The 27,509-nt window shown below is 46.7% G+C and overlaps 6 non-coding genes across 6 annotated transcripts; all 6 read right to left on the bottom strand.

The window, feature by feature from the left end:
* Positions 1-5,619: 5,619 nt before the first annotated feature.
* On the bottom strand, positions 5,620-5,691 carry TRNAH-GUG (transfer RNA histidin (anticodon GUG)). The gene has a single exon. It is a non-coding gene; the product is annotated as a tRNA-His (tRNA).
* Positions 5,692-13,135: 7,444 nt separating this feature from the next.
* TRNAH-GUG (transfer RNA histidin (anticodon GUG)) lies at positions 13,136-13,207 on the bottom strand. The gene has a single exon. It is a non-coding gene; the product is annotated as a tRNA-His (tRNA).
* Positions 13,208-15,604: 2,397 nt separating this feature from the next.
* TRNAH-GUG (transfer RNA histidin (anticodon GUG)) lies at positions 15,605-15,676 on the bottom strand. The gene has a single exon. It is a non-coding gene; the product is annotated as a tRNA-His (tRNA).
* A 5,106-nt stretch (positions 15,677-20,782) lies between these two features.
* On the bottom strand, positions 20,783-20,854 carry TRNAH-GUG (transfer RNA histidin (anticodon GUG)). The gene has a single exon. It is a non-coding gene; the product is annotated as a tRNA-His (tRNA).
* A 2,636-nt stretch (positions 20,855-23,490) lies between these two features.
* TRNAH-GUG (transfer RNA histidin (anticodon GUG)) lies at positions 23,491-23,562 on the bottom strand. Its single transcript has one exon. It is a non-coding gene; the product is annotated as a tRNA-His (tRNA).
* A 2,398-nt stretch (positions 23,563-25,960) lies between these two features.
* TRNAH-GUG (transfer RNA histidin (anticodon GUG)) lies at positions 25,961-26,032 on the bottom strand. Its single transcript has one exon. It is a non-coding gene; the product is annotated as a tRNA-His (tRNA).
* Positions 26,033-27,509: the final 1,477 nt, after the last annotated feature.

Here is a 27,509-nt window from a genome sequence, read left to right as displayed (position 1 = left end):
CAGTATAAAAAAGCCTAGCACACCTCATGATTGGACTAAGAAATTCCTGTCATTTAGTTGGAAATGATTTTCCCATTATCCCCAAAAACTCCTCACTGTGTCTAAGAACGCTTTTTTTCACAGGACAATACAGATCAGATTGACTTGAAAGGTCCTTTCACGCGACTACAGAATGCCTCTCATTCCACTAAAAGATACGCCAGTGCCTACAATAACCTAGGACTAGACTATGAGTCCCAATGTAGAAAGACCACAAGTCCACAGATATGCCTGTTTATTTAAACATCTGTATTATCATCAGCGTGTGACTGTAAAGGCGGGACCTCGCGCTCTCTGTAACGCGCTCCATTGGCAACATCAGTTAAATGTCGTTGGTTCAATCCCTCGCGGATGTTGTTTTTATTCCCATTTGTAACTGGGAAATACTGTCGCTGCAATACATATGTCTTAATCAAGTTAGTGGTTATTGACGTAAATGGCAGTGTTATAATGTTTCATGTACTGCAAATGTCACCACATAATGCGCTCTTAATTAGATTTGGTTGAAATACATTACAGTCACCCGATGAAAAAGTGTGCAAAGAGCATTAAAGAAACAAAAGGTTCATAACAGTAACAGGACATATCGAATTGTTTCAGTCCTCCACGGAGATTGCCAATGTATTAATGGAAATTCTAAAATATCTGCCCAACTGCTGTGACATTGCCTCACCGCAATGCCGTGGCCACAACGCAGAGTATTAACCAATATACGATCACGGCGAGCTACTTGGGCTGCTACAATGTGACGTTCCACCTCTATAATAAGCTGTTCTCCATCTGTGATGTCATGACTCATGTTTGAATTAAAGGTTGGTTGTGATGTTATCCATGAGAATAAGTGGACACCTGATCCCCAGTCACTTATTAAAGATCTCAATAATCAAGTCAGAATCCAAATGAAAGTCATCAAAGTGGAGCCAATTAGAAATAATATAGTTACCCAAACCTGGCAATGGTGCGTCAGCCAGGGCCGATAATGGCCCGCCAGCCTGAGAGCAGGAAAGTGTGAGAGCAGTGATGGTCTTGTGAGAGTTTACAGCTGTTATTGACCCTGTCCCCTTCCATTGCAGAGTTTTCTCCCTATAAGAAGTGCAGAGGCTCCCTCCGGGGTGCTAATAGTACATTTATTTTTTTGCGCAGGAGAAGTGCTCTTCACCAATTGCACGTGCCAAATCACCCGAAGGCCAGCACCATAAAATTCAGGCATTCATGTTCATGCGTCCTCCATGTTATGTCCTTATAAAGGGATGCATGTTCATGATGACTCCATGTCACACCTGCATACAAGGATGCATGTTCATGCCGCCTCGTTCTCTTGGCTTCATACAGGGATTTTATCTCCTCCCTGTCTCACCCTCATGCAGGGATGCATGACCAATGCTCCTTCCCTTCTCGCCCGCATACATGGATGCACGTTCATGTCTCCTCGTTCTCTCGGCTTCATACGGGGATTTTATCTCCTCCCTGTCTCACCCTCAGGAAGGGATGCATGACCAATGCTCCTTCCCGTCTCGCCCGCATACATGGATGCACGTTCACGCCTCCTCCTTCTCTCGGCTTCATACGGGGATCATATCTCCTCCCTGTCTCACCCTCATGCAGGGATGCATGACCAATGCTCCTTCCTGTCTCGCCGGCATACATGGATGCACGTTCACGCCTCCTCCTTCTCTCGGCTTCATACGGGGATCATATCTCCTCCCTGTCTCACCCTCATGCAGGGATGCATGACCAATGCTCCTTCCCTTCTCGCCTGCATACATGGATGCACGTTCACGCCTCCTCCTTCTCTCGGCTTCATACGGGGATCATATCTCCTCCCTGTCTCACCCTCATGCAGGGATGCATGACCAATGCTCCTTCCTGTCTCGCCCGCATACATGGATGCATGTTCACGTCTCCTCCTTCTCTCGGCTTCATACGGGGATCATATCTCCTCCCTGTCTCACCCTCATGCAGGGATGCATGACCAATGCTCCTTCCCTTCTCGCCTGCATACATGGATGCACGTTCACGCCTCCTCCTTCTCTCGGCTTCATACGGGGATCATATCTCCTCAATGTCTCACCCTCACTTCCAACATGTGTAACTTCTTGTTCTCTTTGACGTCTGGGGCATGGGTGGCTACTGCACAGCTCTAGATGTCGCCCCCCTGCAAGGTGCTATGGAAAGCACTTTTCCACATTGGACGTGCTATATTAACCCCCTCTCCCCAAATACAATAAAAATAAAGAAATATATGTGCTTCCATAATGTCTACCTTCTAATGTTTCATATGTGTAAGCACATTGTCCTCCTCCTGACCACATTCTAAAACTATGTGCAAATTGTTCCTTCCATAAACTGTCACTTCCTTGGCCCTTTATTTATAATGACTGTTATACTCTCTCTCTTTCCGCCACAGTATAAAAAAGCCTAGCACACCTCATGATTGGACTAAGAAATTCCTGTCATTTAGTTGGAAATGATTTTCCCATTATCCCCAAAAACTCCTCACTGTGTCTAAGAACGCTTTTTTTCACAGGACAATACAGATCAGATTGACTTGAAAGGTCCTTTCACGCGACTACAGAATGCCTCTCATTCCACTAAAAGATACGCCAGTGCCTACAATAGCCTAGAACTAGACTATGAGTCCCAATGTAGAAAGACCACAAGTCCACAGATATGCCTGTTTATTTAAACATCTGTATTATCATCAGCGTGTGACTGTAAAGGCGGGACATCGCGCTCTCTGTAACGCGCTCCATTGGCAACATCAGTTAAATGTCGTTGGTTCAATCCCTCGCGGATGTTGTTTTTATTCCCATTTGTAACTGGGAAATACTGTCGCTGCAATACATATGTCTTAATCAAGCTAGTGGTTATTGACGTAAATGGCAGTGTTATAATGTTTCATGTACTGCAAATGTCACCACATAATGCGCTCTTAATTAGATTTGGTTGAAATACATTACAGTCACCCGATGAAAAAGTGTGCAAAGAGCATTAAAGAAACAAAAGGTTCATAACAGTAACAGGACATATCGAATTGTTTCAGTCCTCCAGAGAGATTGCCAATGTATTAATGGAAATTCTAAAATATCTGCCCAACTGCTGTGACATTGCCTCACCGCAATGCCGCGAACCGAGGTTGCTGCGGCCACAACGCAGAGTACTAACCACTATACAATCACGGCGAGCTACTTGGGCTGCTACAATGTGACGTTCCACCTCTATCATAAGCTGTACTCCATCTGTGATGTCATGGCTCATGTTTGAATTAAAGGTTGGTTGTGATGTTATCCATGAGAATAAGTGGACACCTGATCCCCAGTCACTTATTTAAGATCTCAATAATCAAGTCAGAATCCAAATGAAAGTCATCAAAGTGGAGCCAATTAGAAATAATATAGTTACACAAACCTGGCAATGGTGCGGCAGCCAGGGCCGATAATGGCCCGCCAGCCTGAGAGCAGGAAAGTGTGAGAGCAGTGATGGTCTTGTGAGAGTTTACAGCTGTTATTGACCCTGTCCCCTTCCATTGCAGAGTTTTCTCCCTATAAGAAGTGCAGAGGCTCCCTCCGGGGTGCTAATAGTACATTTATTTTTTTGCGCAGGAGAAGTGCTCTTCACCAATTGCACGTGCCAAATCACCCGAAGGCCACCACCAAAAAATTCAGGCATTCATGTTCATGCGTCCTCCATGTTATGTCCTTATAAAGGGATGCATGTTCATGATGACTCCATGTCACACCTGCATACAAGGGTGCATGTTCATGCCGCCTCGTTCTCTTGGCTTCATACAGGGATTTTATCTCCTCCCTGTCTCACCCTCATGCAGGGATGCATGACCAATGCTCCTTCCCTTCTCGCCCGCATACATGGATGCACGTTCATGTCTCCTCGTTCTCTCGGCTTCATACGGGGATTTTATCTCCTCCCTGTCTCACCCTCAGGAAGGGATGCATGACCAATGCTCCTTCCCGTCTCGCCCGCATACATGGATGCACGTTCACGCCTCCTCCTTCTCTCGGCTTCATACGGGGATCATATCTCCTCCCTGTCTCACCCTCATGCAGGGATGCATGACCAATGCTCCTTCCTGTCTCGCCCGCATACATGGATGCACGTTCACGCCTCCTCCTTCTCTCGGCTTCATATGGGGATCATATCTCCTCCCTGTCTCACCCTCATGCAGGGATGCATGACCAATGCTCCTTCCGTTCTCGCCCGCATACATGGATGCACGTTCACGCCTCCTCCTTCTCTCGGCTTCATACGGGGATCATATCTCCTCCCTGTCTCACCCTCATGCAGGGATGCATGACCAATGCTCCTTCCTGTCTCGCCCGCATACATGGATGCATGTTCACGCCTCCTCCTTCTCTCGGCTTCATACGGGGATCATATCTCCTCCCTGTCTCACCCTCATGCAGGGATGCATGACCAATGCTCCTTCCCTTCTCGCCTGCATACATGGATGCACGTTCACGCCTCCTCCTTCTCTCGGCTTCATACGGGGATCATATCTCCTCAATGTCTCACCCTCACTTCCAACATGTGTAACTTCTTGTTCTCTTTGACGTCTGGGGCATGGGTGGCTACTGCACAGCTCTAGATGTCGCCCACCTGCAAGGTGCTATGGAAAGCACTTTTCCACATTGGACGTGCTATATTAACCCCCTCTCCCCAAATACAATAAAAATAAAGAAATATATGTGCTTCCATAATGTCTACCTTCTAATGTTTCATATGTGTAAGCACATTGTCCTCCTCCTGACCACATTCTAAAACTATGTGCAAATTGTTCCTTCCATAAACTGTCACTTCCTTGGCCCTTTATTTATAATGACTGTTATACTCTCTCTCTTTCCGCCACAGTATAAAAAAGCCTAGCACACCTCATGATTGGACTAAGAAATTCCTGTCATTTAGTTGGAAATGATTTTCCCATTATCCCCAAAAACTCCTCACTGTGTCTAAGAACGCTTTTTTTCACAGGACAATACAGATCAGATTGACTTGAAAGGTCCTTTCACGCGACTACAGAATGCCTCTCATTCCACTAAAAGATACGCCAGTGCCTACAATAGCCTAGGACTAGACTATGAGTCCCAATGTAGAAAGACCAAAAGTCCACAGATATGCCTGTTTATTTAAACATCTGTATTATCATCAGCGTGTGACTGTAAAGGCGGGACCTCGCGCTCTCTGTAACGCGCTCCATTGGCAACATCAGTTAAATGTCGTTGGTTCAATCCCTCGCGGATGTTGTTTTTATTCCCATTTGTAACTGGGAAATACTGTCGCTGCAATACATATGTCTTAATCAAGCTAGTGGTTATTGACGTAAATGGCAGTGTTATAATGTTTCATGTACTGCAAATGTCACCACATAATGCGCTCTTAATTAGATTTGGTTGAAATACATTACAGTCACCCGATGAAAAAGTGTGCAAAGAGCATTAAAGAAACAAAAGGTTCATAACAGTAACAGGACATATCGAATTGTTTCAGTCCTCCACAGAGATTGCCAATGTATTAATGGAAATTCTAAAATATCTGCCCAACTGCAGTGACATTGCCTCACCGCAATGCCGTGACTCGGAATCGAACCGAGGTTGCTGCGGCCACAACGCAGAGTACTAACCACTATACGATCACGGCGAGCTACTTGGGCTACTACAATGTGACGTTCCACCTTTATCATAAGCTGTACTCCATCTGTGATGTCATGACTCATGTTTGAATTAAAGGTTGGTTGTGATGTTATCCATGAGAATAAGTGGACACCTGATCCCCAGTCACTTATTTAAGATCTCAATAATCAAGTCAGAATCCAAATGAAAGTCATCAAAGTGGAGCCAATTAGAAATAATATAGTTACACAAACCTGGCAATGGTGCGGCAGCCAGGGCCGATAATGGCCCGCCAGCCTGAGAGCAGGAAAGTGTGAGAGCAGTGATGGTCTTGTGAGAGTTTACAGCTGTTATTGACCCTGTCCCCTTCCATTGCAGAGTTTTCTCCCTATAAGAAGTGCAGAGGCTCCCTCCGGGGTGCTAATAGTACATTTATTTTTTTGCGCAGGAGAAGTGCTCTTCACCAATTGCACGTGCCAAATCACCCGAAGGCCACCACCATAAAATTCAGGCATTCATGTTCATGCGTCCTCCATGTTATGTCCTTATAAAGGGATGCATGTTCATGATGACTCCATGTCACACCTGCATACAAGGATGCATGTTCATGCCGCCTCGTTCTCTTGGCTTCATACAGGGATTTTATCTCCTCCCTGTCTCACCCTCATGCAGGGATGCATGACCAATGCTACTTCCCTTCTCGCCCGCATACATGGATGCACGTTCATGTCTCCTCGTTCTCTCGGCTTCATACAGGGATTTTATCTCCTCCCTGTCTCACCCTCAGGAAGGGATGCATGACCAATGCTCCTTCCCGTCTCGCCCGCATACATGGATGCACGTTCACGCCTCCTCCTTTTCCCGGCTTCATACGGGGATCATATCTCCTCCCTGTCTCACCCTCATGCAGGGATGCATGACCAATGCTCCTTCCTGTCTCGCCCGCATACATGGATGCACGTTCACGCCTCCTCCTTCTCTCGGCTTCATACGGGGATCATATCTCCTCCCTGTCTCACCCTCATGCAGGGATGCATGACCAATGCTCCTTCCTGTCTCGCCCGCATACATGGATGCATGTTCACGCCTCCTCCTTCTCTCGGCTTCATACGGGGATCATATCTCCTCCCTGTCTCACCCTCATGCAGGGATGCATGACCAATGCTCCTTCCCTTCTTGCCTGCATACATGGATGCACGTTCACGCCTCCTCCTTCTCTCGGCTTCATACGGGGATCATATCTCCTCAATGTCTCACCCTCACTTCCAACATGTGTAACTTCTTGTTCTCTTTGACGTCTGGGGCATGGGTGGCTACTGCACAGCTCTAGATGTCGCCCACCTGCAAGGTGCTATGGAAAGCACTTTTCCACATTGGACGTGCTATATTAACCCCCTCTCCCCAAATACAATAAAAATAAAGAAATATATGTGCTTCCATAATGTCTACCTTCTAATGTTTCATATGTGTAAGCACATTGTCCTCCTCCTGACCACATTCTAAAACTATGTGCAAATTGTTCCTTCCATAAACTGTCACTTCCTTGGCCCTTTATTTATAATGACTGTTATACTGTCTCTCTTTCCGCCACAGTATAAAAAAGCCTAGCACACCTCATGATTGGACTAAGAAATTCCTGTCATTTAGTTGGAAATGATTTTCCCATTATCCCCAAAAACTCCTCACTGTGTCTAAGAACGCTCTTTTTCACAGGACAATACAGATCAGATTGACTTGAAAGGTCCTTTCACGCGACTACAGAATGCCTCTCATTCCACTAAAAGATACGCCAGTGCCTACAATAGCCTAGGACTAGACTATGAGTCCCAATGTAGAAAGACCACAAGTCCACAGATATGCCTGTTTATTTAAACATCTGTATTATCATCAGCGTGTGACTGTAAAGGCGGGACCTCGCGCTCTCTGTAACGCGCTCCATTGGCAACATCAGTTAAATGTCGTTGGTTCAATCCCTCGCGGATGTTGTTTTTATTCCCATTTGTAACTGGGAAATACTGTCGCTGCAATACATATGTCTTAATCAAGCTAGTGGTTATTGACGTAAATGGCAGTGTTATAATGTTTCATGTAATGCAAATGTCACCACATAATGCACTCTTAATTAGATTTGGTTGAAATACATTACAGTCACCCGATGAAAAAGTGTGCAAAGAGCATTAAAGAAACAAAAGGTTCATAACAGTAACAGGACATATCGAATTGTTTCAGTCCTCTACAGAGATTGCCAATGTATTAATGGAAATTCTAAAATATCTGCCCAACTGCTGTGACATTGCCTCACCGCAATGCCGCAACCGAGGTTGCTGCGGCCACAACGCAGAGTACTAACCACTATACAATCACGGCGAGCTACTTGGGCTGCTACAATGTGACGTTCCACCTCTATCATAAGCTGTACTCCATCTGTGATGTCATGGCTCATGTTTGAATTAAAGGTTGGTTGTGATGTTATCCATGAGAATAAGTGGACACCTGATCCCCAGTCACTTATTTAAGATCTCAATAATCAAGTCAGAATCCAAATGAAAGTCATCAAAGTGGAGCCAATTAGAAATAATATAGTTACACAAACCTGGCAATGGTGCGGCAGCCAGGGCCGATAATGGCCCGCCAGCCTGAGAGCAGGAAAGTGTGAGAGCAGTGATGGTCTTGTGAGAGTTTACAGCTGTTATTGACCCTGTCCCCTTCCATTGCAGAGTTTTCTCCCTATAAGAAGTGCAGAGGCTCCCTCCGGGGTGCTAATAGTACATTTATTTTTTTGCGCAGGAGAAGTGCTCTTCACCAATTGCACGTGCCAAATCACCCGAAGGCCACCACCAAAAAATTCAGGCATTCATGTTCATGCGTCCTCCATGTTATGTCCTTATAAAGGGATGCATGTTCATGATGACTCCATGTCACACCTGCATACAAGGGTGCATGTTCATGCCGCCTCGTTCTCTTGGCTTCATACAGGGATTTTATCTCCTCCCTGTCTCACCCTCATGCAGGGATGCATGACCAATGCTCCTTCCCTTCTCGCCCGCATACATGGATGCACGTTCATGTCTCCTCGTTCTCTCGGCTTCATACGGGGATTTTATCTCCTCCCTGTCTCACCCTCAGGAAGGGATGCATGACCAATGCTCCTTCCCGTCTCGCCCGCATACATGGATGCACGTTCACGCCTCCTCCTTCTCTCGGCTTCATACGGGGATCATATCTCCTCCCTGTCTCACCCTCATGCAGGGATGCATGACCAATGCTCCTTCCTGTCTCGCCCGCATACATGGATGCACGTTCACGCCTCCTCCTTCTCTCGGCTTCATACGGGGATCATATCTCCTCCCTGTCTCACCCTCATGCAGGGATGCATGACCAATGCTCCTTCCGTTCTCGCCTGCATACATGGATGCACGTTCACGCCTCCTCCTTCTCTCGGCTTCATACGGGGATCATATCTCCTCCCTGTCTCACCCTCATGCAGGGATGCATGACCAATGCTCCTTCCTGTCTCGCCCGCATACATGGATGCATGTTCACGCCTCCTCCTTCTCTCGGCTTCATACGGGGATCATATCTCCTCCCTGTCTCACCCTCATGCAGGGATGCATGACCAATGCTCCTTCCCTTCTCGCCTGCATACATGGATGCACGTTCACGCCTCCTCCTTCTCTCGGCTTCATACGGGGATCATATCTCCTCAATGTCTCACCCTCACTTCCAACATGTGTAACTTCTTGTTCTCTTTGACGTCTGGGGCATGGGTGGCTACTGCACAGCTCTAGATGTCGCCCACCTGCAAGGTGCTATGGAAAGCACTTTTCCACATTGGACGTGCTATATTAACCCCCTCTCCCCAAATACAATAAAAATAAAGAAATATATGTGCTTCCATAATGTCTACCTTCTAATGTTTCATATGTGTAAGCACATTGTCCTCCTCCTGACCACATTCTAAAACTATGTGCAAATTGTTCCTTCCATAAACTGTCACTTCCTTGGCCCTTTATTTATAATGACTGTTATACTCTCTCTCTTTCCGCCACAGTATAAAAAAGCCTAGCACACCTCATGATTGGACTAAGAAATTCCTGTCATTTAGTTGGAAATGATTTTCCCATTATCCCCAAAAACTCCTCACTGTGTCTAAGAACGCTTTTTTTCACAGGACAATACAGATCAGATTGACTTGAAAGGTCCTTTCACGCGACTACAGAATGCCTCTCATTCCACTAAAAGATACGCCAGTGCCTACAATAGCCTAGGACTAGACTATGAGTCCCAATGTAGAAAGACCAAAAGTCCACAGATATGCCTGTTTATTTAAACATCTGTATTATCATCAGCGTGTGACTGTAAAGGCGGGACCTCGCGCTCTCTGTAACGCGCTCCATTGGCAACATCAGTTAAATGTCGTTGGTTCAATCCCTCGCGGATGTTGTTTTTATTCCCATTTGTAACTGGGAAATACTGTCGCTGCAATACATATGTCTTAATCAAGCTAGTGGTTATTGACGTAAATGGCAGTGTTATAATGTTTCATGTAATGCAAATGTCACCACATAATGCGCTCTTAATTAGATTTGGTTGAAATACATTACAGTCACCCGATGAAAAAGTGTGCAAAGAGCATTAAAGAAACAAAAGGTTCATAACAGTAACAGGACATATCGAATTGTTTCAGTCCTCCACAGAGATTGCCAATGTATTAATGGAAATTCTAAAATATCTGCCCAACTGCCGTGACATTGCCTCACCGGAATACCGTGACTTGGATTCGAACCGAGGTTGCTGCGGCCACAACGCAGAGTACTAACCACTATACGATCACGGCGAGCTACTTGGGCTACTACGATGTGACGTTCCACCTCTGTCATAAGCTGTACTCCATCTGTGATGTCATGACTCATGTTTGAATTAAAGGTTGGTTGTGATGTTATCCATGAGAATAAGTGGACACCTGATCCCCAGTCACTTATTTAAGATCTCAATAATCAAGTCAGAATCCAAATGAAAGTCATCAAAGTGGAGCCAATTAGAAATAATATAGTTACACAAACCTGGCAATGGTGTGGCAGCCAGGGCCGATAATGGCCCGCCAGCCTGAGAGCAGGAAAGTGTGAGAGCAGTGATGGTCTTGTGAGAGTTTACAGCTGTTATTGACCCTGTCCCCTTCCATTGCAGAGTTTTCTCCCTATAGGATGTACAGAGGCTCCCTCAGGGGTGCTAATAGTACATTTATTTTTTTGCGCAGGAGAAGTGCTCTTCACCAATTGCACATGCCAAATCACCCGAAGGCCACCACCATAAAATTCAGGCATTCATGTGCATGCGTCCTCCATGTTATGTCCTTATAAAGGGATGCATGTTCATGATGACTCCATGTCACACCTGCATACAAGGATGCATGTTCATGCCGCCTCGTTCTCTTGGCTTCATACAGGGAATTTATCTCCTCCCTGTCTCACCCTCATGCAGGGATGCATGACCAATGCTCCTTCCCTTCTCGCCCGCATACATGGATGCACGTTCATGTCTCCTCGTTCTCTCGGCTTCATACGGGGATTTTATCTCCTCCCTGTCTCACCCTCAGGAAGGGATGCATGACCAATGCTCCTTCCCGTCTCGCCTGCATACATGGATGCACGTTCACGCCTCCTCCTTCTCTCGGCTTCATACGGGGATCATATCTCCTCCCTGTCTCACCCTCATGCAGGGATGCATGACCAATGCTCCTTCCTGTCTCGCCCGCATACATGGATGCACGTTCACGCCTCCTCCTTCTCTCGGCTTCATACAGGGATCATATCTCCTCCCTGTCTCACCCTCATGCAGGGATGCATGACCAATGCTCCTTCCCTTCTCGCCCGCATACATGGATGCACGTTCACGCCTCCTCCTTCTCTCGGCTTCATACGGGGATCATATCTCCTCCCTGTCCCACCCTCATGCAGGGATGCATGACCAATGCTCCTTCCTGTCTCGCCCGCATACATGGATGCACGTTCACGCCTCCTCCTTCTCTCGGCTTCATACGGGGATCATATCTCCTCCCTGTCTCACCCTTATGCAGGGATGCATGACCAATGCTCCTTCCCTTCTCGCCTGCATACATGGATGCACGTTCACGCCTCCTCCTTCTCTCGGCTTCATACGGGGATCATATCTCCTCCCTGTCTCACCCTCATGCAGGGATGCATGACCAATGCTCCTTCCTGTCTCGCCCGCATACATGGATGCACGTTCACGCCTCCTCCTTCTCTCGGCTTCATACGGGGATCATATCTCCTCCCTGTCTCACCCTCATGCAGGGATGCATGACCAATGTCCTTCCCTTCTCGCCTGCATACATGGATGCACGTTCACGCCTCCTCCTTCTCTCGGCTTCATACGGGGATCATATCTCCTCAATGTCTCACCCTCACTTCCAACATGTGTAACTTCTTGTTCTCTTTGACGTCTGGGGCATGGGTGGCTACTGCACAGCTCTAGATGTCGCCCACCTGCAAGGTGCTATGGAAAGCACTTTTCCACATTGGACGTGCTATATTAACCCCCTCTCCCCAAATACAATAAAAATAAAGAAATATATGTGCTTCCATAATGTCTACCTTCTAATGTTTCATATGTGTAAGCACATTGTCCTCCTCCTGACCACATTCTAAAACTATGTGCAAATTGTTCCTTCCATAAACTGTCACTTCCTTGGCCCTTTATTTATAATGACTGTTATACTGTCTCTCTTTCCGCCACAGTATAAAAAAGCCTAGCACACCTCATGATTGGACTAAGAAATTCCTGTCATTTAGTTGGAAATGATTTTCCCATTATCCCCAAAAACTCCTCACTGTGTCTAAGAACGCTTTTTTTCACAGGACAATACAGATCAGATTGACTTGAAAGGTCCTTTCACGCGACTACAGAATGCCTCTCATTCCACTAAAAGATACGCCAGTGCCTACAATAGCCTAGGACAAGACTATGAGTCCCAATGTAGAAAGACCACAAGTCCACAGATATGCCTGTTTATTTAAACATCTGTATTATCATCAGCGTGTGACTGTAAAGACGGGACCTCGCGCTCTCTGTAACGCGCTCCATTGGCAACATCAGTTAAATGTCGTTGGTTCAATCCCTCGCGGATGTTGTTTTTATTCCCATTTGTAACTGGGAAATACTGTCGCTGCAATACATATGTCTTAATCAAGCTAGTGGTTATTGACGTAAATGGCAGTGTTATAATGTTTCATGTACTGCAAATGTCACCACATAATGCGCTCTTAATTAGATTTGGTTGAAATACATTACAGTCACCCGATGAAAAAGTGTGCAAAGAGCATTAAAGAAACAAAAGGTTCATAACAGTAACAGGACATATCGAATTGTTTCAGTCCTCCACAGAGATTGCCAATGTATTAATGGAAATTCTAAAATATCTGCCCAACTGCAGTGACATTGCCTCACCGCAATGCCGTGACTCGGAATCGAACCGAGGTTGCTGCGGCCACAACGCAGAGTACTAACCACTATACGATCACGGCGAGCTACTTGGGCTACTACAATGTGACGTTCCACCTTTATCATAAGCTGTACTCCATCTGTGATGTCATGACTCATGTTTGAATTAAAGGTTGGTTGTGATGTTATCCATGAGAATAAGTGGACACCTGATCCCCAGTCACTTATTTAAGATCTCAATAATCAAGTCAGAATCCAAATGAAAGTCATCAAAGTGGAGCCAATTAGAAATAATATAGTTACACAAACCTGGCAATGGTGCGGCAGCCAGGGCCGATAATGGCCCGCCAGCCTGAGAGCAGGAAAGTGTGAGAGCAGTGATGGTCTTGTGAGAGTTTACAGCTGTTATTGACCCTGTCCCCTTCCATTGCAGAGTTTTCTCCCTATAAGAAGTGCAGAGGCTCCCTCAAGGGTGCTAATAGTACATTTATTTTTTGCGCAGGAGAAGTGCTCTTCACCAATTGCACGTGCCAAATCACCCGAAGGCCACCACCAAAAAATTCAGGCATTCATGTTCATGCGTCCTCCATGTTATGTCCTTATAAAGGGATGCATGTTCATGATGACCCCATGTCACACCTGCATACAAGGATGCATGTTCATGCCGCCTCGTTCTCTTGGCTTCATACAGGGATTTTATCTCCTCCCTGTCTCACCCTCATGCAGGGATGCATGACCAATGCTCCTTCCCTTCTCGCCCGCATACATGGATGCACGTTCATGTCTCCTCGTTCTCTCGGCTTCATACAGGGATTTTATCTCCTCCCTGTCTCACCCTCAGGAAGGGATGCATGACCAATGCTCCTTCCCGTCTCGCCCGCATACATGGATGCACGTTCACGCCTCCTCCTTCTCTCGGCTTCATACGGGGATCATATCTCCTCCCTGTCTCACCCTCATGCAGGGATGCATGACCAATGCTCCTTCCTGTCTCGCCCGCATACATGGATGCACGTTCACGCCTCCTCCTTCTCTCGGCTTCATACGGGGATCATATCTCCTCCCTGTCTCACCCTCATGCAGGGATGCATGACCAATGCTCCTTCCCTTCTCGCCTGCATACATGGATGCACCTTCACACCTCCTCCTTCTCACGGCTTCATACGGGGATCATATCTCCTCCCTGTCTCACCCTCATGCAGGGATGCATGACCAATGCTCCTTCCTGTCTCGCCCGCATACATGGATGCACGTTCACGCCTCCTCCTTCTCTCGGCTTCATACGGGGATGATATCTCCTCCCTGTCTCACCCTCATGCAGGGATGCATGACCAATGCTCCTTCCCTTCTCGCCTGCATACATGGATGCACGTTCACGCCTCCTCCTTCTCTCGGCTTCATACGGGGATCATATCTCCTCAATGTCTCACCCTCACTTCCAACATGTGTAACTTCTTGTTCTCTTTCACGTCTGGGGCATAGGTGGCTACTGCACAGCTCTAGATGTCGCCCACCTGCAAGGTGCTATGGAAAGCACTTTTGCACATTGGACATGCTATATTAACCCCCTCTCCCCAAATACAATAAAAATAAAGACATATATGTGCTTCCATAATGTCTACCTTCTAATGTTTCATATGTGTAAGCACATTGTCCTCCTCCTGACCACATTCTAAAACTATGTGCAAATTGTTCCTTCCATAAACTGTCACTTCCTTGGCCCTTTATTTATAATGACTGTTATACTCTCTCTCTTTCCGCCACAGTATAAAAAAGCCTAGCACACCTCATGATTGGACTAAGAAATTCCTGTCATTTAGTTGGAAATGATTTTCCCATTATCCCCAAAAACTCCTCACTGTGTCTAAGAACGCTTTTTTTCACAGGACAATACAGATCAGATTGACTTGAAAGGTCCTTTCACGCGACTACAGAATGCCTCTCATTCCACTAAAAGATACGCCTGTGCCTACAATAGCCTAGGACTATACTATGAGTCCCAATGTAGAAAGACCACAAGTCCACAGATATGCCTGTTTATTTAAACATCTGTATTATCATCAGCGTGTGACTGTAAAGGCGGGACCTCGCGCTCTCTGTAACGCGCTCCATTGGCAACATCAGTTAAATGTCGTTGGTTCAATCCCTCGCGGATGTTGTTTTTATTCCCATTTGTAACTGGGAAATACTGTCGCTGCAATACATATGTCTTAATCAAGCTAGTGGTTATTGACGTAAATGGCAGTGTTATAATGTTTCATGTAATGCAAATGTCACCACATAATGCGCTCTTAATTAGATTTGGTTGAAATACATTACAGTCACCCGATGAAAAAGTGTGCAAAGAGCATTAAAGAAACAAAAGGTTCATAACAGTAACAGGACATATCGAATTGTTTCAGTCCTCCACAGAGATTGCCAATGTATTAATGGAAATTCTAAAATATCTGCCCAACTGCCGCGACATTGCCTCACCGCAATGCCGTGACTCGGATTCGAACCGAGGTTGCTGCGGCCACAACGCAGAGTACTAACCACTATACGATCACAGCGAGCTACTTGGGCTACTACGATGTGTCGTTCCACCTCTGTCATAAGCTGTACTCCATCTGTGATGTCATGACTCATGTTTGAATTAAAGGTTGGTTGTGATGTTATCCATGAGAATAAGTGGACACCTGATCCCCAGTCACTTATTTAAGATCTCAATAATCAAGTCAGAATCCAAATGAAAGTCATCAAAGTGGAGCCAATTAGAAATAATATAGTTACACAAACCTGGCAATAGTGTGGCAGCCAGGGCCGATAATGGCCCGCCAGCCTGAGAGCAGGAAAGTGTGAGAGCAGTGATGGTCTTGTGAGAGTTTACAGCTATTATTGACCCTGTCCCCTTCCATTGCAGAGTTTTCTCCCTATAGGAAGTACAGAGGCTCCCTCAGGGGTGCTAATAGTACATTTATTTTTTTGCGCAGGAGAAGTGCTCTTCACCAATTGCACGTGCCAAATCACCCGAAGGCCACCACCATAAAATTCAGGCATTCATGTGCATGCGTCCTCCATGTTATGTCCTTATAAAGGGATGCATGTTCATGATGACTCCATGTCACACCTGCATACAAGGATGCATGTTCATGCCGCCTCGTTCTCTTGGCTTCATACAGGGAATTTATCTCCTCCCTGTCTCACCCTCATGCAGGGATGCATGACCAATGCTCCTTCCCTTCTCGCCCGCATACATGGATGCACGTTCATGTCTCCTCGTTCTCTCGGCTTCATACGGGGATTTTATCTCCTCCCTGTCTCACCCTCAGGAAGGGATGCATGACCAATGCTCCTTCCCGTCTCGCCTGCATACATGGATGCACGTTCACGCCTCCTCCTTCTCACGGCTTCATACGGGGATCATATCTCCTCCCTGTCTCACCCTCATGCAGGGATGCATGACCAATGCTCCTTCCTGTCTCGCCCGCATACATGGATGCACGTTCACGCCTCCTCCTTCTCTCGGCTTCATACAAGGATCATATCTCCTCCCTGTCTCACCCTCATGCAGGGATGCATGACCAATGCTCCTTCCCTTCTCGCCCGCATACATGGATGCACGTTCACGCCTCCTCCTTCTCTCGGCTTCATACGGGGATCATATCTCCTCCCTGTCCCACCCTCATGCAGGGATGCATGACCAATGCTCCTTCCTGTCTCGCCCGCATACATGGATGCACGTTCACGCCTCCTCCTTCTCTCGGCTTCATACGGGGATCATATCTCCTCCCTGTCTCACCCTTATGCAGGGATGCATGACCAATGCTCCTTCCCTTCTCGCCTGCATACATGGATGCACGTTCACGCCTCCTCCTTCTCTCGGCTTCATACGGGGATCATATCTCCTCCCTGTCTCACCCTCATGCAGGGATGCATGACCAATGCTCCTTCCTGTCTCGCCCGCATACATGGATGCCCGTTCACGCCTCCTCCTTCTCTCGGCTTCATACGGGGATCATATCTCCTCCCTGTCTCACCCTCATGCAGGGATGCATGACCAATGCTCCTTCCCTTCTCGCCTGCATACATGGATGCACGTTCACGCCTCCTCCTTCTCTCGGCTTCATACGGGGATCATATCTCCTCAATGTCTCACCCTCACTTCCAACATGTGTAACTTCTTGTTCTCTTTGACGTCTGGGGCATGGGTGGCTACTGCACAGCTCTAGATGTCGCCCACCTGCAAGGTGCTATGGAAAGCACTTTTCCACATTGGACGTGCTATATTAACCCCCTCTCCCCAAATACAATAAAAATAAAGAAATATATGTGCTTCCATAATGTCTACCTTCTAATGTTTCATATGTGTAAGCACATTGTCCTCCTCCTGACCACATTCTAAAACTATGTGCAAATTGTTCCTTCCATAAACTGTCACTTCCTTGGCCCTTTATTTATAATGACTGTTATACTGTCTCTCTTTCCGCCACAGTATAAAAAAGCCTAGCACACCTCATGATTGGACTAAGAAATTCCTGTCATTTAGTTGGAAATGATTTTCCCATTATCCCCAAAAACTCCTCACTGTGTCTAAGAACGCTTTTTTTCACAGGACAATACAGATCAGATTGACTTGAAAGGTCCTTTCACGCGACTACAGAATGCCTCTCATTCCACTAAAAGATACGCCAGTGCCTACAATAGCCTAGGACTAGACTATGAGTCCCAATGTAGAAAGACCACAAGTCCACAGATATGCCTGTTTATTTAAACATCTGTATTATCATCAGCGTGTGACTGTAAAGGCGGGACCTCGCGCTCTCTGTAACGCGCTCCATTGGCAACATCAGTTAAATGTCGTTGGTTCAATCCCTCGCGGATGTTGTTTTTATTCCCATTTGTAACTGGGAAATACTGTCGCTGCAATACATTTGTCTTAATCAAGCTAGTGGTTATTGACGTAAATGGCAGTGTTATAATGTTTCATGTACTGCAAATGTCACCACATAATGCGCTCTTAATTAGATTTGGTTGAAATACATTACAGTCACCCGATGAAAAAGTGTGCAAAGAGCATTAAAGAAACAAAAGGTTCATAACAGTAACAGGACATATCGAATTGTTTCAGTCCTCCACAGAGATTGCCAATGTATTAATGGAAATTGTAAAATATCTGCCCAACTGCCGTGACATTGCCTCACCGCAATGCCGTGACTCTGATTCGAACCGAGGTTGCTGTGGCCACAACGCAGAGTACTAACCACTATAGGATCACGGCGAGCTACTTGGGCTGCTACAATGTGACGTTCCACCTCTATCATAAGCTGTACTCCATCTGTGATGTCATGGCTCATGTTTGAATTAAAGGTTGGTTGTGATGTTATCCATGAGAATAAGTGGACACCTGATCCCCAGTCACTTATTTAAGATCTCAATAATCAAGTCAGAATCCAAATGAAAGTCATCAAAGTGGAGCCAATTAGAAATAATATAGTTACACAAACCTGGCAATGGTGCGGCAGCCAAGGCCGATAATGGCCCGCCAGCCTGAGAGCAGGAAAGTGTGAGAGCAGTGATGGTCTTGTGAGAGTTTACAGCTGTTATTGACCCTGTCCCCTTCCATTGCAGAGTTTTCTCCCTATAAGAAGTGCAGAGGCTCCCTCCGGGGTGCTAATAGTACATTTATTTTTTTGCGCAGGAGAAGTGCTCTTCACCAATTGCACGTGCCAAATCACCCGAAGGCCACCACCAAAAAATTCAGGCATTCATGTTCATGCGTCCTCCATGTTATGTCCTTATAAAGGGATGCATGTTCATGATGACTCCATGTCACACCTGCATACAAGGATGCATGTTCATGCCGCCTCGTTCTCTTGGCTTCATACAGGGATTTTATCTCCTCCCTGTCTCACCCTCATGCAGGGATGCATGACCAATGCTCCTTCCCTTCTCGCCCGCATACATGGATGCACGTTCATGTCTCCTCGTTCTCTCGGCTTCATACAGGGATTTTATCTCCTCCTTGTCTCACCCTCAGGAAGGGATGCATGACCAATGCTCCTTCCCGTCTCGCCCGCATACATGGATGCACGTTCACGCCTCCTCCTTCTCTCGGCTTCATACGGGGATCATATCTCCTCCCTGTCTCACCCTCATGCAGGAATGCATGACCAATGCTCCTTCCTGTCTTGCCCGCATACATGGATGCACGTTCACGCCTCCTCCTTCTCTCGGCTTCATACGGGGATCATATCTCCTCCCTGTCTCACCCTCATGCAGGGATGCATGACCAATGCTCCTTCCCTTCTCGCCTGCATACATGGATGCACCTTCACGCCTCCTCCTTCTCACGGCTTCATACGGGGATCATATCTCCTCCCTGTCTCACCCTCATGCAGGGATGCATGACCAATGCTCCTTCCTGTCTCGCCCGCATACATGGATGCACGTTCACGCCTCCTCCTTCTCTCGGCTTCATACGGGGATGATATCTCCTCCCTGTCTCACCCTCATGCAGGGATGCATGACCAATGCTCCTTCCCTTCTCGCCTGCATACATGGATGCACGTTCACGCCTCCTCCTTCTCTCGGCTTCATACGGGGATCATATCTCCTCAATGTCTCACCCTCACTTCCAACATGTGTAACTTCTTGTTCTCTTTCACGTCTGGGGCATAGGTGGCTACTGCACAGCTCTAGATGTCGCCCACCTGCAAGGTGCTATGGAAAGAACTTTTGCACATTGGACGTGCTATATTAACCCCCTCTCCCCAAATACAATAAAAATAAAGAAATATATGTGCTTCCATAATGTCTACCTTCTAATGTTTCATATGTGTAAGCACATTGTCCTCCTCCTGACCACATTCTAAAACTATGTGCAAATTGTTCCTTCCATAAACTGTCACTTCCTTGGCCCTTTATTTATAATGACTGTTATACTCTCTCTCTTTCCGCCACAGTATAAAAAAGCCTAGCACACCTCATGATTGGACTAAGAAATTCCTGTCATTTAGTTGGAAATGATTTTCCCATTATCCCCAAAAACTCCTCACTGTGTCTAAGAACGCTTTTTTTCACAGGACAATACAGATCAGATTGACTTGAAAGGTCCTTTAACGCGACTACAGAATGCCTCTCATTCCACTAAAAGATACGCCAGTGCCTACAATAGCCTAGGACTAGACTATGAGTCCCAATGTAGAAAGACCACAAGTCCACAGATATGCCTGTTTATTTAAACATCTGTATTATCATCAGCGTGTGACTGTAAAGGCGGGACCTCGCGCTCTCTGTAACGCGCTCCATTGGCAACATCAGTTAAATGTCGTTGGTTCAATCCCTCGCGGATGTTGTTTTTATTCCCATTTGTAACTGGGAAATACTGTCGCTGCAATACATATGTCTTAATCAAGCTAGTGGTTATTGACGTAAATGGCAGTGTTATAATGTTTCATGTAATGCAAATGTCACCACATAATGCGCTCTTAATTAGATTTGGTTGAAATACATTACAGTCACCCGATGAAAAAGTGTGCAAAGAGCATTAAAGAAACAAAAGGTTCATAACAGTAACAGGACATATCGAATTGTTTCAGTCCTCCACAGAGATTGCCAATGTATTAATGGAAATTCTAAAATATCTGCCCAACTGCCGTGACATTGCCTCACCGGAATGCCGTGACTCGGATTCGAACCGAGGTTGCTGCGGCCACAACGCAGAGTACTAACCACTATACAATCACGGCAAGCTACTTGGGCTACTACGATGTGACGTTCCACCTCTGTCATAAGCTGTACTCCATCTGTGATGTCATGACTCATGTTTGAATTAAAGGTTGGTTGTGATGTTATCCATGAGAATAAGTGGACACCTGATCCCCAGTCACTTATTTAAGATCTCAATAATCAAGTCAGAATCCAAATGAAAGTCATCAAAGTGGAGCCAATTAGAAATAATATAGTTACACAAACCTGGCAATGGTGTGGCAGCCAGGGCCGATAATGGCCCGCCAGCCTGAGAGCAGGAAAGTGTGAGAGCAGTGATGGTCTTGTGAGAGTTTACAGCTGTTATTGACCCTGTCCCCTTCCATTGCAGAGTTTTCTCCGTATAGGAAGTACAGAGGCTCCCTCAGGGGTGCTAATAGTACATTTATTTTTTTGCGCAGGAGAAGTGCTCTTCACCAATTGCACGTGCCAAATCACCCGAAGGCCACCACCATAAAATTCAGGCATTCATGTGCATGCGTCCTCCATGTTATGTCCTTATAAAGGGATGCATGTTCATGATGACTCCATGTCACACCTGCATACAAGGATGCATGTTCATGCCGCCTCGTTCTCTTGGCTTCATACAGGGAATTTATCTCCTCCCTGTCTCACCCTCATGCAGGGATGCATGACCAATGCTCCTTCCCTTCTCGCCCGCATACATGGATGCACGTTCATGTCTCCTCGTTCTCTCGGCTTCATACGGGGATTTTATCTCCTCCCTGTCTCACCCTCAGGAAGGGATGCATGACCAATGCTCCTTCCCGTCTCGCCTGCATACATGGATGCACGTTCACGCCTCCTCCTTCTCTCGGCTTCATACGGGGATCATATCTCCTCCCTGTCTCACCCTCATGCAGGGATGCATGACCAATGCTCCTTCCTGTCTCGCCCGCATACATGGATGCACGTTCACGCCTCCTCCTTCTCTCGGCTTCATACAGGGATCATATCTCCTCCCTGTCTCACCCTCATGCAGGGATGCATGACCAATGCTCCTTCCCTTCTCGCCCGCATACATGGATGCACGTTCACGCCTCCTCCTTCTCTCGGCTTCATACGGGGATCATATCTCCTCCCTGTCCCACCCTCATGCAGGGATGCATGACCAATGCTCCTTCCTGTCTCGCCCGCATACATGGATGCACGTTCACGCCTCCTCCTTCTCTCGGCTTCATACGGGGATCATATCTCCTCCCTGTCTCACCCTTATGCAGGGATGCATGACCAATGCTCCTTCCCTTCTCGCCTGCATACATGGATGCACGTTCACGCCTCCTCCTTCTCTCGGCTTCATACGGGGATCATATCTCCTCCCTGTCTCACCCTCATGCAGGGATGCATGACCAATGCTCCTTCCTGTCTCGCCCGCATACATGGATGCACGTTCACGCCTCCTCCTTCTCTCGGCTTCATACGGGGATCATATCTCCTCCCTGTCTCACCCTCATGCAGGGATGCATGACCAATGCTCCTTCCCTTCTCGCCTGCATACATGGATGCACGTTCACGCCTCCTCCTTCTCTCGGCTTCATACGGGGATCATATCTCCTCAATGTCTCACCCTCACTTCCAACATGTGTAACTTCTTGTTCTCTTTGACGTCTGGGGCATGGGTGGCTACTGCACAGCTCTAGATGTCGCCCACCTGCAAGGTGCTATGGAAAGCACTTTTCCACATTGGACGTGCTATATTAACCCCCTCTCCCCAAATACAATAAAAATAAAGAAATATATGTGCTTCCATAATGTCTACCTTCTAATGTTTCATATGTGTAAGCACATTGTCCTCCTCCTGACCACATTCTAAAACTTTGTGCAAATTGTTCCTTCCATAAACTGTCACTTCCTTGGCCCTTTATTTATAATGACTGTTATACTGTCTCTCTTTCCGCCACAGTATAAAAAAGTCTAGCACACCTCATGATTGGACTAAGAAATTCCTGTCATTTAGTTGGAAATGATTTTCCCATTATCCCCAAAAACTCCTCACTGTGTCTAAGAACGCTTTTTTTCACAGGACAATTCAGATCAGATTGACTTGAAAGGTCCTTTCACGCGACTACAGAATGCCTCTCATTCCACTAAAAGATACGCCAGTGCCTACAATAGCCTAGGACTAGACTATGAGTCCCAATGTAGAAAGACCACAAGTCCACAGATATGCCTGTTTATTTAAACATCTGTATTATCATCAGCGTGTGACTGTAAAGGCGGGACCTCGCGCTCTCTGTAACGCGCTCCATTGGCAACATCAGTTAAATGTCGTTGGTTCAATCCCTCGCGGATGTTGTTTTTATTCCCATTTGTAACTGGGAAATACTGTCGCTGCAATACATATGTCTTAATCAAGCTAGTGGTTATTGACGTAAATGGCAGTGTTATAATGTTTCATGTACTGCAAATGTCACCACATAATGCGCTCTTAATTAGATTTGGTTGAAATACATTACAGTCACCCGATGAAAAAGTGTGCAAAGAGCATTAAAGAAACAAAAGGTTCATAACAGTAACAGGACATATCGAATTGTTTCAGTCCTCCACAGAGATTGCCAATGTATTAATGGAAATTCTAAAATATCTGCCCAACTGCGGTGACATTGCCTCACCGCAATGCCGTGACTCGGAATCGAACCGAGGTTGCTGCGGCCACAACGCAGAGTACTAACCACTATACGATCACGGCGAGCTACTTGGGCTGCTACAATGTGACGTTCCACCTCTATCATAAGCTGTACTCCATCTGTGATGTCATGGCTCATGTTTGAATTAAAGGTTGGTTGTGATGTTATCCATGAGAATAAGTGGACACCTGATCCCCAGTCACTTATTTAAGATCTCAATAATCAAGTCAGAATCCAAATGAAAGTCATCAAAGTGGAGCCAATTAGAAATAATATAGTTACACAAACCTGGCAATGGTGCGGCAGCCAAGGCCGATAATGGCCCGCCAGCCTGAGAGCAGGAAAGTGTGAGAGCAGTGATGGTCTTGTGAGAGTTTACAGCTGTTATTGACCCTGTCCCCTTCCATTGCAGAGTTTTCTCCCTATAAGAAGTGCAGAGGCTCCCTCCGGGGTGCTAATAGTACATTTATTTTTTTGCGCAGGAGAAGTGCTCTTCACCAATTGCACGTGCCAAATCACCCGAAGGCCACCACCAAAAAATTCAGGCATTCATGTTCATGCGTCCTCCATGTTATGTCCTTATAAAGGGATGCATGTTCATGATGACTCCATGTCACACCTGCATACAAGGATGCATGTTCATGCCGCCTCGTTCTCTTGGCTTCATACAGGGATTTTATCTCCTCCCTGTCTCACCCTCATGCAGGGATGCATGACCAATGCTCCTTCCCTTCTCGCCCGCATACATGGATGCACGTTCATGTCTCCTCGTTCTCTCGGCTTCATACAGGGATTTTATCTCCTCCCTGTCTCACCCTCAGGAAGGGATGCATGACCAATGCTCCTTCCCGTCTCGCCCGCATACATGGATGCCCGTTCACGCCTCCTCCTTCTCTCGGCTTCATACGGGGATCATATCTCCTCCCTGTCTCACCCTCATGCAGGGATGCATGACCAATGCTCCTTCCTGTCTCGCCCGCATACATGGATGCACGTTCACGCCTCCTCCTTCTCTCGGCTTCATACGGGGATCATATCTCCTCCCTGTCTCACCCTCATGCAGGGATGCATGACCAATGCTCCTTCCCTTCTCGCCTGCATACATGGATGCACCTTCACGCCTCCTCCTTCTCACGGCTTCATACGGGGATCATATCTCCTCCCTGTCTCACCCTCATGCAGGGATGCATGACCAATGCTCCTTCCTGTCTCGCCCGCATACATGGATGCACGTTCACGCCTCCTCCTTCTCTCGGCTTCATACGGGGATGATATCTCCTCCCTGTCTCACCCTCATGCAGGGATGCATGACCAATGCTCCTTCCCTTCTCGCCTGCATACATGGATGCACGTTCACGCCTCCTCCTTCTCTCGGCTTCATACGGGGATCATATCTCCTCAATGTCTCACCCTCACTTCCAACATGTGTAACTTCTTGTTCTCTTTGACGTCTGGGGCATGGGTGGCTACTGCACAGCTCTAGATGTCGCCCACCTGCAAGGTGCTATGGAAAGCACTTTTCCACATTGGACGTGCTATATTAACCCCCTCTCCCCAAATACAATAAAAATAAAGAAATATATGTGCTTCCATAATGTCTACCTTCTAATGTTTCATATGTGTAAGCACATTGTCCTCCTCCTGACCACATTCTAAAACTATGTGCAAATTGTTCCTTCCATAAACTGTCACTTCCTTGGCCCTTTATTTATAATGACTGTTATACTGTCTCTCTTTCCGCCACAGTATAAAAAAGCCTAGCACACCTCATGATTGGACTAAGAAATTCCTGTCATTTAGTTGGAAATGATTTTCCCATTATCCCCAAAAACTCCTCACTGTGTCTAAGAACGCTTTTTTTCACAGGACAATACAGATCAGATTGACTTGAAAGGTCCTTTCACGCGACTACAGAATGTCTCTCATTCCACTAAAAGATACGCCAGTGCCTATAATAGCCTAGGACTAGACTATGAGTCCCAATGTAGAAAGACCACAAGTCCACAGATATGCCTGTTTATTTAAACATCTGTATTATCATCAGCGTGTGACTGCAAAGGCGGGACCTCGCGCTCTCTGTAACGCGCTCCATTGGCAACATCAGTTAAATGTCGTTGGTTCAATCCCTCGCGGATGTTGTTTTTATTCCCATTTGTAACTGGGAAATACTGTCGCTGCAATACATATGTCTTAATCAAGCTAGTGGTTATTGACGTAAATGGCAGTGTTATAATGTTTCATGTACTGCAAATGTCACCACATAATGCGCTCTTAATTAGATTTGGTTGAAATACATTACAGTCACCCGATGAAAAAGTGTGCAAAGAGCATTAAAGAAACAAAAGGTTCATAACAGTAACAGGACATATCGAATTGTTTCAGTCCTCCACAGAGATTGCCAATGTATTAATGGAAATTCTAAAATATCTGCCCAACTGCCGTGACATTGCCTCACTGCAATGCCGTGACTCGGATTCGAACCGAGGTTGCTGCGGCCACAACGCAGAGTACTAACCACTATACGATCATGGCGAGCTACTTGGGCTGCTACAATGTGACGTTCCACCTCTATCATAAGCTGTACTCCATCTGTGATGTCATGACTCATGTTTGAATTAAAGGTTGGTTGTGATGTTATCCATGAGAATAAGTGGACACCTGATCCCCAGTCACTTATTAAAGATCTCAATAATCAAGTCAGAATCCAAATGAAAGTCATCAAAGTGGAGCCAATTAGAAATAATATAGTTACCCAAACCTGGCAATGGTGCGTCAGCCAGGGCCGATAATGGCCCGCCAGCCTGAGAGCAGGAAAGTGTGAGCGCAGTGATGGTCTTGTGAGAGTTTACAGCTGTTATTGACCCTGTCCCCTTCCATTGCAGAGTTTTCTCCCTATAAGAAGTGCAGAGGCTCCCTCCGGGGTGCTAATAGTACATTTATTTTTTTGCGCAGGAGAAGTGCTCTTCACCAATTGCACGTGCCAAATCACCCGAAGGCCACCACCATAAAATTCAGGTATTCATGTTCATGCGTCCTCCATGTTATGTCCTTATAAAGGGATGCATGTTCATGATGACTCCATGTCACACCTGCATACAAGGATGCATGTTCATGCCGCCTCGTTCTCTTGGCTTCATACAGGGATTTTATCTCCTCCCTGTCTCACCCTCATGCAGGGATGCATGACCAATGCTCCTTCCCTTCTCGCCCGCATACATGGATGCACGTTCATGTCTCCTCGTTCTCTCGGCTTCATACGGGGATTTTATCTCCTCCCTGTCTCACCCTCAGGAAGGGATGCATGACCAATGCTCCTTCCCGTCTCGCCTGCATACATGGATGCACGTTCACGCCTCCTCCTTCTCTCGGCTTCATACGGGGATCATATCTCCTCCCTGTCTCACCCTCATGCAGGGATGCATGACCAATGCTCCTTCCTGTCTCGCCCGCATACATGGATGCATGTTCACGCCTCCTCCTTCTCTCGGCTTCATACAGGGATCATATCTCCTCCCTGTCTCACCCTCATGCAGGGATGCATGACCAATGCTCCTTCCCTTCTCGCCTGCATACATGGATGCACGTTCACGCCTCCTCCTTCTCTCGGCTTCATACGGGGATCATATCTCCTCCCTGTCTCACCCTCATGCAGGGATGCATGACCAATGCTCCTTCCTGTCTCGCCCGCATACATGGATGCACGTTCACGCCTCCTCCTTCTCTCGGCTTCATACGGGGATCATATCTCCTCCCTGTCTCACCCTCATGCAGGGATGCATGACCAATGCTCCTTCCTGTCTCGCCCGCATACATGGATGCACGTTCACGCCTCCTCCTTCTCTCGGCTTCATACGGGGATCATATCTCCTCCCTGTCTCACCCTCATGCAGGGATGCATGACCAATGCTCCTTCCCTTCTCGCCTGCATACATGGATGCACGTTCACACCTCCTCCTTCTCTCGGCTTCATACGGGGATCATATCTCCTCAATGTCTCACCCTCACTTCC

This window comes from Ambystoma mexicanum, assembly GCF_040938575.1.
Source record: "Ambystoma mexicanum isolate Mex_15411 chromosome 12 unlocalized genomic scaffold, UKY_AmexF1_1 Mex_chr12_unloc.1, whole genome shotgun sequence".
Taxonomy (NCBI): Eukaryota; Metazoa; Chordata; class Amphibia; order Caudata; family Ambystomatidae; genus Ambystoma; species Ambystoma mexicanum.
The sequence above is the reverse complement of the archived record's forward strand: the minus strand, read 5'-3'. Positions and strand labels throughout refer to the sequence as shown.